A 14,979-nucleotide genomic window follows, 5' to 3' on the forward strand; every position below is an offset into this window, starting at 1 on the left:
GGGGAAGCGATGCTTCGCTCCATGAACTCTGTAATAATATATTTTCTTTTACAAACATCTTCAGGCATGACGATTTACTCTGCTCTCGCCTAATGTCAAAAAGGCACATCACATCATTATGAGCTTTATATAGGGGTCCAGAATAGGGAACTAATGTATGTTTGTCTGTGTGTGTGTGTGCGTGGGTGCGTACGTGCGTGCGTGCGTGGGCGTGTGTTGTGTGTTTGTGCTGTTGTGTGTGGTGGGTGGGTGCTGTGTGAGTTGGTGCGGTGTGCGTGGTGCGTGCGTGTGTGTGCTGTTGTGTGTGTGGTGTGTGTGTGTGTGTGTGTGTGTGTGTGTGTGTGTGTGTGTGTGTGTGTGTGTGTGTGTGTGTGTGTGGTGTGTGTGTGTGTGTGTGTGTGTGTGTAAGGCAGTCAAGCAGGATTTCAGTAAAAGGATCAGACACTGAAGCAGGAGAATTCTCTCATGCTATTCTGTGACCTCAATCAGCCCAACCACAATTATCCTTAACGTCACGTGTGGTGCCATGTTTCATCCCATGAATTATCACCATTGTGACATGCATTAAAAGTGACAGCCTCGTTTCTAATGAAAAAGAGAAATTGTTACATTTCGCTCCAGTTCCTACCATAGTTTATGACTGCACACGGGTCTCGTTCTTTCGGGCTTTATATTTGCTTTATGTATTTGGGGGAGGCTTGTTGCTGTTTACTATGTCCTTCCCTCTCCAAATAGAGTTGAAATCAAATCAAATGTTATTTCTCACATGAGCCGAATACAACAGCTGTAGACCTTACAGTGAAATGCTTAATTACAAGCCCTTTACCAACAATGCAGTTTTAAGAATATCAACAACAAAAAAATAAGAAATAAGAATAACACATCATTTAAGAGCAGCATTTAAGGGCTATATACAGGGGGTACCGGTACAGAGTCAATGTCAATGTGCAGGGGCACCGGTGTCGAGGCAATTGAGGTTATATGTACATGTAGGTAGAGTTATTAAAGTGACTATGCATAGATAATAACAGAGAGTAGCAGCAGCGTTCCAGATGGGGTAGCCATTTGATTAGCTGTTCATGAGTATTATGGTTTGGGGGTAGAAGCTATTTAATTTGGACCTTGGCCCTGGTGATGTACTGGGCCGTACGCACTACCCTCTCTTGTGCATTGCAGTCGGAGGCCGAGCAGTTGCCATACCAGGCAGTGATGCAACCTGTCAGGATGCTCCCGATAGTGCAGCTGTAAAACCTTTTGAGGATCTGAGGACCCATGCCAAATCTTATCAGGCTCCTGAGGGGCATTACGTTTTGTCGTGCCCTCTTCACGACTGTCTTGCTGTGCTTGGACTATGTTAGTTTGTTGGTGATGTGGACGCCAAGGAACTTGAAGCTCTCAACCTGCTCCACTACAGCCCCATCAATGAGAATGGGGGCGTGCTCGGTCCTCCTTTTCCTGTAGTCCACAATCATCTCCTTTGTCTTGATCATGTTGAGGGAGAGGTTGTTGTCCTTGCACCACACAGCCAGGTCTCTGACTTCCTCCCTATAGGCTGTCTCATCGTTGTCAGTGATCAGGCCTACCACTGTTGTGTCATCGACAAACTTAATGATGGTGTTGGAGTCGTGCCTGGCCGTGCAGTAATGAGTGAACATTGAGTACAGGAGGGTGCTGAGCACGCACCCCTGAGAGGCCCCCATGTTGAGGATCAGGGTGACAGATGTGTTGTTACCCTTACCACCTGGGGGTGGCCCGTCAGGAAGTCCAGGATCCAGTTGCAGAGGGTGGTGTTAAGTCCCAGGATTCTTAGCTTAGTGATGAGCTTTGAGGGCACTATGGTGTTGAACGCTGAGCTGTAGTCAATGAATAGCATTCTCACATACCACTAGTGACCTTTTGTCCAGGTGGGAAAGGGTAGTGTGGAGTGCAATAGAGATTGCATCATCTGTGGATCTGTTGGTGCGGTATGCAAATTGGAGTGGGTCTAGGGTGTCTGGGATAATGGTGTTGATGTGAGCCATGACCAGCCTTTCAAAGCATTTAATGGCTAAAGGCATGTCATTTAGGCAGGTTACCTTAGTGTTCTTGGGCACAGGGACTATAGTGGTCTTCTTGAAATGTGTCGGTATTACAGACTCAGACAGGGAGAGGTTGAACATGTCAGTGAAGACACTTCCCAGTTGGTCAGCGAATGCTCGGAGTACACATCCTGGTAATCCGTCGGGCCCTGCGGCCTTGTGAATGTTGACCTGTTTGAAGGTCTTACTCACATCGGCTGCGGAGAGCTTGATTACGCAGTCGTCCGGAACAGCTGATGCTCTCATGCATGTTTCAGTGTTACTTGCCTCGAAGCGAGCATAGAAGTTATTTAGTTCATCTGGTAGACTCGTGTCACTGGGCAGCTCTCGGTCGTGCATCCCTTTGTAGTCTGTAATAGTTTGCAAGACCTGCCACATCCAACGAGCGTCGGAGCCGGTGTAGTATGATTAAATCTTAGTCCTGTATTGATATTTTGCCTGTTTGATGGTTCGTCGGAGGCATAGCAGGATTTCTTATAAGGAGAGTCCCGCTCCTTGAAAGCGGCAGCTCTACCCTTTAGCTCAGTGCGAATGTTGCCTGTAATCCATGGCTTCTGGTTGGGGTATGTATGTACAGTCACTGTGGGGACGACGTCCTCGATGCACCTATTGATAAAGCCCGTGACTGATGTGGTGTACTCCTCAATGCCATCGGAAGAATCCCTGAACATATTCCAGTTTGTGCTAGCAAAGCGGTCCTGTAGTTTAGCATCTGCTTCATCTGACCTCTTTTTTATAGACTGAGTCACTGGTGCTTCCTGCTTTAGTTTTTGCTTGTAAGCAGGAATCAGGAGGATAGAATTATGGTCAGATTTGCCAAATGGAGGGCGAGGGAAAGCTTTGTACACGTCTCTGTGTGTGGTTGCTCATTTAACATGATGATAGAAATGAGGAAAAACTGATTTAAGTTTCACTGCATCAAAGTCCCCGGCCAGTAGGAGCGCCGCCTCTGGATGAGCGTTTTCCTGTTCGCTTATGGTCGGAATACAGCTCATTGAGCGCGATTTTAGTGTCAGCATCGGTCTGCGGTGGTATGCAGACAGCTACGAAAAATACAGATGAAAACTCTCTAGGTAGATAGTTTGGTCTACAGCTTATCATAAGATACTCTACCTCAGGCGAGCAAAACCTCAAGACTTCCTTAGATATCGTGCACCAGTTGTTGTTCACATATATGCATAGGCCCCCGCTCTGTGTCTTACCAGAGGCTGCTGTTCTGCCCTGCCGATGGAGTTTATAACCCGCCAGCTGTATGTTCTTAATGTCGTAGTTCAGCCACGACTCGGTGAAGCATAAGATATTACAGTTTTTAATGTCCCGTTGGTAGGATATACGTGCAGGATGGAAGGCAAGGGCAGATCAGCCACTCGTCGCCTGATCCTCGCAAGGCACCCTGATCTTTTCCACGAAATCTCAGTTTCCTTCTCCAGCGAATCACGGGGATCTGGGCCTGGTCGGGTGTCTATAGTAGTATATCCCCTCCCGTCAGACTCATTGAAGAAGAACTCTTCATCCAGTTTGAGGTGAGCAATCATAGTTCTGATGTCCAGAAGCTCTTTTCGGGCATAAGAGACGGTAGCAGCAACATTATGTACAAAACAAGTTATGAACAACGCGAAAAAACAAACAAAATAACATGGTTGGTTAAGAGCCGATAAGATGGCAGCCCTTCCCTCCAGCGCCATCGTAAACTCACTCAGTTTGTATCATTGTTGAGTTAGAGTTCTTGAGATTCAGGTAAAATAGATCAGATTACCACCACACAATAATTAGAATGAAGTTAACACAATGTTGTCATGGTTCCTCCTGGCACCAGAGGGCGACAGAGACCGCCCTAGAGACTTTTATTGGACTCAGGTGTGTCTTATTATTTCATGATTGTGTCCCTGTTAAGAGAGGTGTGTTTATGTGGTTCTTTGCAGAAGCTTGAATTGTTTACCGTGTGTGTTCAATTCCTGCGTGATTTTTCGAGACGTAGTGTTTGGTGTTTTTTCAAGTGTACTGTGATCCAGCGGCTACCGTATCTCAGTAAAGTATTATGTTTATCTTTAACCACTGATTCCTTATCTGGTCGCTTCTCTGCATCTGGGTCCAAACTTACCACGTCACAAATATAGCCCCCATAAAAAAATGTGTACAGCTGTATATTCACTTGTTTGACATATCAGTGAAAAAAATGCATCTTAATTGCTGCCTATTCCTTTAACTTCTAGAACTGATTCTTGACCACGTATATCCTGCTTCTCCATTTAACAGGGGATGTGGTGACAGATTTACAGGAGATAATAAAACCCATAAACCTGCAAACAAATCTCAAATTAACTTTTTTAGACAGAAATCTCCACGTGTTGATTGACTATTGCCCTTGTGCCGAGGGCTGCCTCCTTGCCTTCCCTGGCCGAGCAAAGTGAAAGGAATAGCACCAATTACAGCGGCTGCCTCTTCACTGAGTTGTGACCTATCATGGGTAATAGACTATTATGATGATAAATGAACCCATCTCGGTAGCGCTTGCCTGAGTACACACTTCAGCACTTTCTCCCAGTGAGGAGCGGGGGCCATTACCCCTCGCCTTCAGATTGACAAGGCCGACGGAGCGCCGAGTGCCCAAGAGAATATGCATGGGTGGGTGCCAATGATTGTTTTACCCATATGAATGTATTTATTTATTGTGTGTGTGTGTGTGTGTGTGTGTGTGTGTGTGTGTGTGTGTGTGTGTGTGTGTGTGTGTGTGTGTGTGTGTGTGTGTGTGTGTGTGTGNTGTGTGTGTGTGTGTGTGTGTGTGTGTGTGTGTGTGTGTGTGTGTGTGTGTGTGTGTGTGTGTGTGTGTGTGTGTGTGTGTGTGTGTGTGGCTTCATTTGTGGGCTGGGCCCCCTGTACGAGGTAGTCTTCACTGGGAACCTATAGACTAGAGACTGAGAGAGCGCCACCTATAGGATTCTAACAGAGCTCTGAGTAGACACTGTCATACTGTGCTCCTCTGTCCCACTTGACAGTAGAGAGGAGGACATTCAGCCACTCCTAGCCTGTCCCAGACTGCAGCTCCAGACTGCATGCTGTGGCTAACACACCGTGATCGTCCCTCTACTCCCTCTATTCCCGCCACACTGCAGGGGCAGAGGCCGCAGGGCATAAACGGCCCCATTTCCAGGCTCTGCCACTTACATGTCTGATGAACTGCAACAAGGACGCCTTCAAAGCTGCCTGCTCATTCAGCAGATACTGGAGCTTTTTTCATAAGTGGATCGACCGTCTTTTGTTTGTTGGTTTGTTTGTTTTAAAGAAGTCCCCATGATTCAAATATTGTATTTGTTAGAGTTTTTTTTTTTTTTTACAACAGAACTCTATTATAAATGTGTGGGTTGCTTAGAAACAAGATGTGTGCTTGCTTATACAGTACTTGCCAATTATTTTAATGATACTCCAACTGTTTTAGTAAATTGCTTAGTTCTTCTGATCTACATCTACCCCAAATACTTTAGAAAAACATGGCGGAAATGTTTCCATGAAGCAACCCAAACAAATGGTATTGGTTACAGATGGACAAACAAGTAGGGAAATTCTTGTAGCTTTTGAGTCAGCAAATAGTCTCTGCCCCGGATCTTTTCACTTTGGACGGTCTCATTGGGGCCAGTTAAAGTGTTCCCCAGATGTCCGTGTTTCCAAGCCCTAGTTTTGGATCATCAGCCACTATGCACAAACAAAACAGGACCCCATATTGGAGGCAGTCAGAGGATCTGAGCAGAGCCCCCTCTTTGTAGCATTCCTGTGGGTGGCCGGTGGGAAAACACACATTGATGCCTCCTGGATATTAATGTCAACAGAGCCAGAGCTCGTAATGGGGGAACAGATGTCAGGATCTATGGGTTCCTGGGGTCACGGTGCAACTCTTGTTTTCAGAAGCCCAGCGGAAGGTTGGATGGTCTGTTGTTAATTTCCTGAAAGATGGGCCCTGATTACCCCCCTCCTATGTTTTTGTCTCTCCCGCTCTCTCGCTCCATCTTTGTCTGGGCATATTTGGTGTGGGATGGCTGGCAACTCTGGCTCTCTGTCTCTGTTCTAACACGGCCTCCCCTGTGATGTATAAAAGTGGATCCGAACCCCAAAGTCCTCTCTTCGCAGTGCTCTCTTTATTTGTCCTGTAACTCAATCTGTCCTCGTGTAGCAAAATACAATTTATTATGGTTGTTCAGGATCAGCCACTGTGCTCCAGTAGGATTGTGAGATATACGATTGTATCTGAGGAGCTCTTGTTATGTATCCCAGACAAAGAGATCCTACTGCGACATGGATGGTTTATTGATGTGAGTGTCCTGTTGTGTGTTTCTGACGCTATTTACAGGAGGATTAGAACTTTGCCACGAGTGGTGTGCTGACGCATGCTGTTGCTCCTTAACAAAAGGTTTGATTTCCCTTGCTCCTCCCACCCACAATGCATTTCACCTTCATAGACCAGCCCCTTTGTTCCACAGAGGGTGAAGTGTTCTCAATGTGAATTGGATTTATGTGAGGAAAGACTTTGTCATGATATTATAATAGGACCTGCACCCTGTACACGACTCACTTTAGCCCTTGTTTATAGAAACAAATAAGGCTTTAGCTCAATCCTTCTCCAAAACCCCATGCTTAGGTACAATAGTAACATTTTATATCTATGTTGGTTGTCTGCCCAGCTATGCATGAATTATATCCTAAATGGATAGACATCAGCGATGCCAAAACCAATGGTTTGACAACACAAATGAATAGATGTTGTGCTTTGGTGCTGCTGAAGTTCTGGGTCTGGTGTATGTAGCTCCCTGCTGTGGCTGGTCTTCTAGCCAGCGTGTTGATGGTGCTTTTATTTATTTAACTAGGCAAGTCAGTTAAGAACAAATTATTTACAATGACGGCCTACCCCAGCCAAACCCTAACCCGGGCCAATTGTGCGCCGCCCTATGGGACTCCCAATCACGGCCAGTTGTGATACAGAATGGAATCGAACCAGGGTCTGTAGTGAAGCCTCTAGCACTGAGATGCAGTGCCATAGGCCGCTGCACCACTCAGAAGCACCATTGGGGCTTGAAAGGCCTTCAGTTTTCCCTGACCAGATAATCTAACCAGGAACAACTCTGGTCCCTAGTTATATCCAATACAGGTCTCTTGGTCAGGGAAAACTCAGGGCCCCTCTGATAAGTGCTGAGTGGAAAGTGGTTTGCCCTCCAGGTCCAGTCTAGTCTTAGGTTCTCCCAGGTCAGATAACGACAGGGCCTTTCATTCAACACAGCAAAGCCCCGAGAGCTCCCTGCTATAGCCTCAGCAGGGGGCCAGGAGAGGAAAAGAGAGCAGCTCAATAACACCAAGATAAGAGGGCCCCTTTCTAGCAGGAAAAACACAACACACATCTCTGCTTTGTTTGGAGAGCTGGAGCCAGAGGAGAGAAGAAGAAGCAGAAAGAAAGAAAAACAAAGATACACAAATACAAAGGAGGTTAGGCTGTCCTGGATCCGAGAATGTGTGCTCAACTGTACAGACAAGACGCCCTACATTTTAGGAATGCAGTCATCATTGGAACAAAACACACTTGTGGCTGTGGCAAACTAGGCATCCTAATCTTCAAGAGCACAGTGCCTGTAACTGTGTCCATCTTTAAGGTTCTTTGTTTAAAAGCTGATTGTTATGCATCTGTCTAGTACAGCCTCGTCAGTATTACTGCCAGGCATGGGTAGTGTGTCCCGCTATAAAACCTGTCCCTTAACGATCATTACACACAGCTCGTAATGTCACTGAAGAGGAGTGGAGATTTGTTGGTGGTGTTGGGTCATTTCACACTTCACTGGGTTTTAAAGGGGACTCTAGATCATTTTAGCTAAGTATTATATCCAAGCTGAGTACTAATGCAATAACTCCTATGACCCTCACTATGCATGCAGACCTAATCTCGGTCCTTGTCTTTACATGCTATTAAACTGTAAAAGTGCATTTGATGGTGGTAAGACTTTCTGTTCTATGCAGGGCAAGTTATCATATACAGTCGCATTATACACATACAGTTGAAGTTGGAAGTTTACATACACTTGAGTCATTAAAACTTGTTTTTCAACCACTCCACAAATTTCTTGTTAACAAAATATGGTTTTGGCAAGTCGGTTAGGACATCTACTTTGTGCATGACACAAGTAATTTTTCCAACAATTGTTTACAGACAGATGATTTCACTTATAATTCACTGTATCACAATTCCAGTGGGTCAGAAGTTTACATACACTAAGTTGACTGTGCCTTTAAACAGCTTGGAAAATTCCAGAAAATTATGTCATGGCTTTAGAAGCTTCTGACAACATTTGAGTCAATTGGAGGTGTACCCGTGGATGTATTTCATGGCCTACCTTCAAACTCAGTGCCTCTTTGCATGACATCATAGGAAAATCAAAAAGAATCAGCCAAGCCTTCAGAAGTTTTTTGTTGTTGACCTACACAAGTCTGGTTCATCCTTGGGAGCAGTTTCCAAACACCTGAAGGTACCACGTTCATCTGTACAAACAATAGTACACAAGTATAAACACCATGGGACCACGCAGCCGTCATATCGCTCAGGAAGGAGACGCGTTCTGTCTCCTAAGGATGAACATACTTTGGTGCGAAAAGTGCAAATCAATCCCAGAACAACAGCAAAGGACCTTGTGAAGATGCTGGAGGAAACAGGTACAAAATATCTATATCCACAGTAAAACGAGTCCTATATCGACATAACCTGAAAGGCCGCTCCGCAAGGAAGAAGCCACTGCTCCAAAACCACCATAAAAAAGACAGACTACGGTTTGCAACTGCACATGGGGACGAAGATCGTACTTTTTGGAGACATGTCCTCTGTTCTGATTAAACAAAAATAGAACTGTTTGGCCATAATGACCATTGTTATGTTTGGAGGAGAAAGGGGGAAGCTTGCAAGCTGAAGAACACCATCCCAACTGTGAAGCACGGGGGTGGCAGCATCATTTTGTAGGGGTGCTTTGCTGCAGGAGGGACTGGTGCACTTCACAAAATAAATGGCATCATGAGGATGGAAAATGATGTGGATATAGTGAAGCATCATCTCAAGACATCAGTCAGGAAGTTAAAGCTTGGTCGCAAATGGGTCTTCCAAATGGACAATGACCCCAAGCATACTTCCAAAGTTGTGGCAAAATGGCTCAAGGACAACAAAGTCAAGGTATTAGAGTGGCCATCACAAAGCCCTGACCTCAATCCTATAGAAAATATGTTGTCAGCACTGAAAAAGGGTGTGCGAGCAAGGAGGCCTACAAACCTGACTCAGTTACACCAGCTCTGTCAGGAAGAATGGGCCAAAATTCACACAACTTATTGTGGGAAGCTTGTGGAAGACTACCCGAAACATTTGACCCAAGTGAAGCAATTTAAAGGCAATGCTACCAAATACTAATTGAGTGTATGTAAACTTATGACCCACTGGGAATGTGATGAAAGAAATAAAAGCTGAAATAAATAATTCTCACTACTATTATTCTGACATTTCACATTCTTAAAATAAAGTGGTGATCCTAACTGACCTAAAACAGGGAATTGTTACTTGGATTAAATGTCAGGAATTGTGAAAAACTGAGTTTAAATGTATTTGGCTAAGGTGTATGTAAACTTCCTACTTCAACTGTATGCACACCCCTTGTACTATCTTCACAAGGGAATACAATTTGATTTTCCCTACCTATCTACACAACCTACTCCCCATTTTCTAAGTGAAATCACATTTTTTAAAACATTTTCCAAGTTAATAAAAAATTAAGATGTATTGATTGCAATGTCTTCACACCCCAGGTGTGTTGGCACCATGATGTTATTGGTATGCTTGTCATTGGCAAGGACTGGGGAGATTGTCAGGATGAAAATAAATCTGAAAGGAGCAAAGCCCAGGTAAAAAGTTAAGAGGAAAACCCTCCTTAGACTTCTGCAAACCTAATTTCTGGGATATGACTAAAGAGTTAATCTGGGTGATTTTTCCACAAATAGACAGGTATTTTCTTTTCCATGGTAGCAAGATCTTATCTATTCTTTCGGGATATGAATACCAAGTATGTCCACTTCACCATCAGACCATTGTATTGGTAAACTACACAGTAATGTAACATTTGTATTTTTTGTGATCCAATACGTAATATTATAATCATTATCAACAATTTGGTTGTAATCCAGAGACATTAGAACATTATCTAGATCCTCCATGAGGCTGTGGAGGGATTCAAATTGTGGATTTAAAAGAAAACATGAATCATCAGCGTACATTGACACTTTTGTTTTTAAGCCCTAGATTTCTAGCCCCTTGATATTATTGTTGGATCTGAATTTTATAGCTAACATTTCAATGGCCATAATAAATAGATATGCCGATAGTGGACAACCTTGTTTTACTCCACTTGACAGTATAATACTTTCTGAGAAGTAGCCATTATTTACTATTTTACACCTAGGGTTACTATACATAACTTTAACCCATTTTATAAGATATTCTCCGAAATTGAAATATTCAAGGCATTTATACAGCATATAAATTCCAGTCGTACTTAATATATACACTGCTCAAAAAAATAAAGGGAACACTTAAACACCACAATGTAACTCCTAACTCCAAACTGTCCACTTAGGAAGCAACACTGATTGACAATAAATTGCACATGCTGTTGTGCATATGGAATAGTCAAAAGGTGGAAATTATAGGTCGGGCCCTCATACCACCCTCATGGAGTCTGTTTCTGACCGTTTGAGCAGACACATGCACATTTGTGGCCTGCTGGAGGTCATTTTGCAGGGCTCTGGCAGTGCTCCTCCTTGCACAAAGGTGCGTACGAGATGGTAAGCGTACGAAGGTCCACTTAGTAAAGAACCTGCTCCCTGCAGAATCTCGAAGGCTGACGACATAAGGGGAAGCGGATAACGATTCTTAACCGTTATGTCATTCAGCCCTCGATAATCCACGCAGGGGCGCAGAGTGCCGTCCTTCTTCTTAACAAAGAAAAACCCCGCTCCGGCGGGAGAGGAAGAAGGCACCACGGTACCGGCGTCGAGAGAAACAGACAGATAATCCTCGAGAGCCTTACGTTCGGGAGCCGACAGAGAGTATAGTCTACCCCGAGGGGAGTGGCCCGAAGGAGATCAATACAACAATCATACGACGCGTGAGGAGGAAGGGACTGGCTCTGGACCGACTGAAGACCGTGCGCAGATCATGATATCCTCCGGCACTCCTGTCAAATCACCAGGTTCCTCCTGAGTAGAGGGGACAGAAGAAACAGGAGGATAGCAGACATTAAACACTTCACATGACAAGAAACGTTCCAGGATAGGATAGAATTACTAGACCAATTAACTCTAACGAGCCTCTACCCCGGGTCCGGATCACCCCCCATCCCCACACACTGATTAGCATAGCTAGCATAGCTTCACAAGTAGATAGTAGCATCTAAAATATCATTAAATCACAGTCCAAGACACCAGATGAAAGATACAGATCTTGTGAATAAAGCCACCATTTCAGATATTTTTAAATGTTTTACAGGAAGACAAAATATGTAATCTATTAGCTAACACGTTAGCAAAATTACACCACTATTCTAACTCCATCAGTTTCTTACTCCTTCAGGTGCTATCACCAATTCGGCTCAACTAAGATATTGATATCCACTAACCAAGAAAAAACCTCTTCAGATGACAGTCTGATAACATATTCATGGTATAGGATAGTTTTTGTTAGAAAAAAGTGCATATTTCAGGTAGAAATCACAGTTTACAATTGCACCGACCATACCAAATCGACTAGAATTACTAGATAGAGCAACGTGTATGACCAATTTACTCATCATAAAACATTTCATAAAAATAGACAAAGCATAGCAATGGAAAGACCCAGTTCTTGTGATTTCAGACCATATTTCAGATTTTCTAAGCGTTTTTCAGCGAAAACACAATAAATCGATAAGTTAGCATACCACATGTGCAAACGTTACCAGAGCATCGATTCCAGCCAAAGAGCGCTATAACGTAATCACCGCCAAAATATATTAATTTTCACTAACCTTCTCAGAATTCTTCCGATGACACTCCTGTAACATCATTTTACAATATACATATACAGTTTGTTCGAAAAGGGGCATATTTAGCCATACAAAACCGTGGTTACACAATAAAAATACTAGGAAATCAAGCCTCAATATGTCTGACGTCATCTATCAGAGTGATCTAGTTTAATTGAAAGCTAATCATATACTTGACTAAAAAATACAGGGTTGACAGCAATCGAAAGACAAATTAGTTCTTAATGCAACCGCTGATTTACATTTTTAAAATTATCCTTACTTTTCAATACAGGGTTCGCGCCAAGTGAAGCTATACCAAACAAAATGGCGAAATATGCGTTTAAAATATTTCGACAGAAACACGATTTATCATATAAATATTGCTTACTTTGAGCTGTTCTCATCAGATTCTTGGCAATGTATCCTTCTATGTTATAAACGTCTTTGGTCGATAGATGTCCTCTGTCCTTCGAAATATCCACTAACGATCGAACGGGACCCCAAAACGTGTCCAAACTTTCAGAGTGCACAACAAAGAAATTCCTCAAAATCGCACTAAACGGATATAAATTGCTATAAAACGGTTCAAATTAACTACATTATGATGTTTTTAACAACTATAACGACTGAAAACATGACCGGAGAAATATTTGCTGTTAGACAACGATTTGGAACGAGGCAAGTCCGATGGCCTTCACCGCTTCAGGCGCACGACGAGAAAGGGCGGTCCCTAAACATTTTGTGGTTTATAATGGCTGGGATTGTGCAATAGATCATTCAAAACGTGATGACGTACAGACACCCAGAGGAAGACGTAGGCAGTGTCGGTTTCTTCATAGCATTCACTGTCGCCTTAAAAACAGACCCCAGATCAGGGGTAAAATTTCTGAAATCTGAACCCTGTCATGAAAAGTGCTGTAGAAATTGTTCTGTACCACTCAGAGACAAAATTCCAACTTCTATAGAAACTAGAAGGTGTTTTCTATCCAATAATAACAATAATATGCATATTGTACGATCAAGAATTTAGCACGAGGCAGTTTAATTTGGAGACCCAAATATGCTAATGCGGAACAGCACCCCTTATGACATACTAGCCAGGGATGACCCAAAACAACAGGTGTAAAAGGTGAACGAAAAATCAAAAAGAAATGGTCTCACTGTGGTTACCAGATACTGTGAGGGTTAAAGGTAGTGTCTCACATCTGATACTGGGAGAAGACTACCATCTAAGCGCGAACATGGGCGTGGGCTTCCCTAACTGTCTGAGAGGAATTGTCATGTTTCCGAGCCCATGCTTCGTCCATAAAACAAACCTCAGCCCCAGAGTCTATCAGGCACTGCAGGAAGCAGCCAACGGTCCAGCGTAGATGGACGACAAGGTAGTACAGGATCTTGATGGAGAGACCTGAGTAGTAGCGCTCACCAGTAGCCCTCCGCTTACTGATGAGCTCTGGCTTTTACTGGACATGACATGACAAAATGTCCAGCAGAACCGCAATAGAGGCAAAGCGGTGGTGATTCTCCGTTCCCTCTCCTTAGTCGAGATGCGAATACCTCCCAGCTGCATGGGCTCAGTCTCTGAGCCGGTGGGAGGAGATGGTCGAGATGCGGAGAGGGAAACACCGTTAACGCGAGCTCTCTCTACGAGCTCGGTGACGAAGATTCTACCCGTCGTTCTATGCGGATGGCGAGTGCAATCAAAGAGTCCACGCTGGAAGGAACCTCCCGGGAGAGAATCTCATCCTTAACCTCAGCGTGGAGTCCCTCCAGAAAACGAGCGAGCAACGCCGGCTCGTTCCAGTCACTGGATGCAGCAAGAGTGCGAAACTCTATAGAGTAATCCGTTATGGATCGATCACCTTGACATAGGGAAGCCAGGCCTGGAAGCCTCCTTCCCAAAAACTGAACGATCAAAACCCGTATCATCTCCTCTTTAAAGTTCTGATAAATTAAACACTCAGCCCTTGCCTCCCAGATAGCTGTGCCCACTCCCGAGCCCGACCAGTAAGGAGTGATATGACGTAAGCGATCCGAGCTCTCTCTCTTGAGTATGTGTTGGGCTGGGAGAGAACAAATATCACACTGGGTGAGAAAGGAGCGACACTCAGTGGGCTGCCCTGAGTAACATGGTGGGTTATTAACCCTAGGTTCCGGAGACTCGGAAGACCAGGAAGTAGCTGGTGCACGAGACGAAGACTCTGAAACTGTCCTGAGAGATCGGAGACCTGAGCGGACAGGGTCTCAACGGCATGACGAGCAGCAGACAATTCCTGCTCGTGTCTGCCGAGCATTGCTCCCTGGATCTCGACGGCAGTGTTGCGAGAATCCGTAGTCGCTGGTCCATTCTTGGTCGGATTCTTCTGTTATGCTGGTGAATGAGGACCCAAAAGCGACGTAATAGAAACAGAGTCTTTATTCCAGTATTAAACAAATAATGTCTCCTGGATATTATCAATGGTAAATCCAAAACAGAAACTGAAATCCTCTCGTCAATAGAGAGGAACGACTGGAGACGCGACCACAGACTGCAGGTCGCTTTAGGAAGCACAGGCCGTAGCTGACATAGACACCTGCTCACACGCAGCATCTGAAGAAGGCAAAAAACACGACAGGGCGGAACAAGGACACAGAACAGCAAACATCAAACAAGAATCCGACAAGGACAGAAGCGGAAAACGAGGGAGAAATAGGGACTCTAATCAGAGGGCAAAATAGGGACAGGTGTGAAAGAGTAAATGAGGTCGTTAGGAGAATGAGAAACAGCTGGGAGCAGGAACGGAACGATAGAGAGAGAGAGCGAGAGAGGGAAAGAGGAAGGGGGAGAAGAGAGT

At 44.3% G+C, this 14,979-nt stretch overlaps 1 protein-coding gene across 7 annotated transcripts in view; it reads left to right on the plus strand.

The window, feature by feature from the left end:
- lama2 (laminin, alpha 2) overlaps positions 1–14,979 on the plus strand; it is a 144,586-nt gene that overhangs the window by 49,090 nt on the left and 80,517 nt on the right. The window lies entirely within an intron of this gene.

This window comes from Salvelinus sp. IW2-2015, linkage group LG14 (assembly GCF_002910315.2).
Source record: "Salvelinus sp. IW2-2015 linkage group LG14, ASM291031v2, whole genome shotgun sequence".
Taxonomy (NCBI): Eukaryota; Metazoa; Chordata; class Actinopteri; order Salmoniformes; family Salmonidae; genus Salvelinus; species Salvelinus sp. IW2-2015.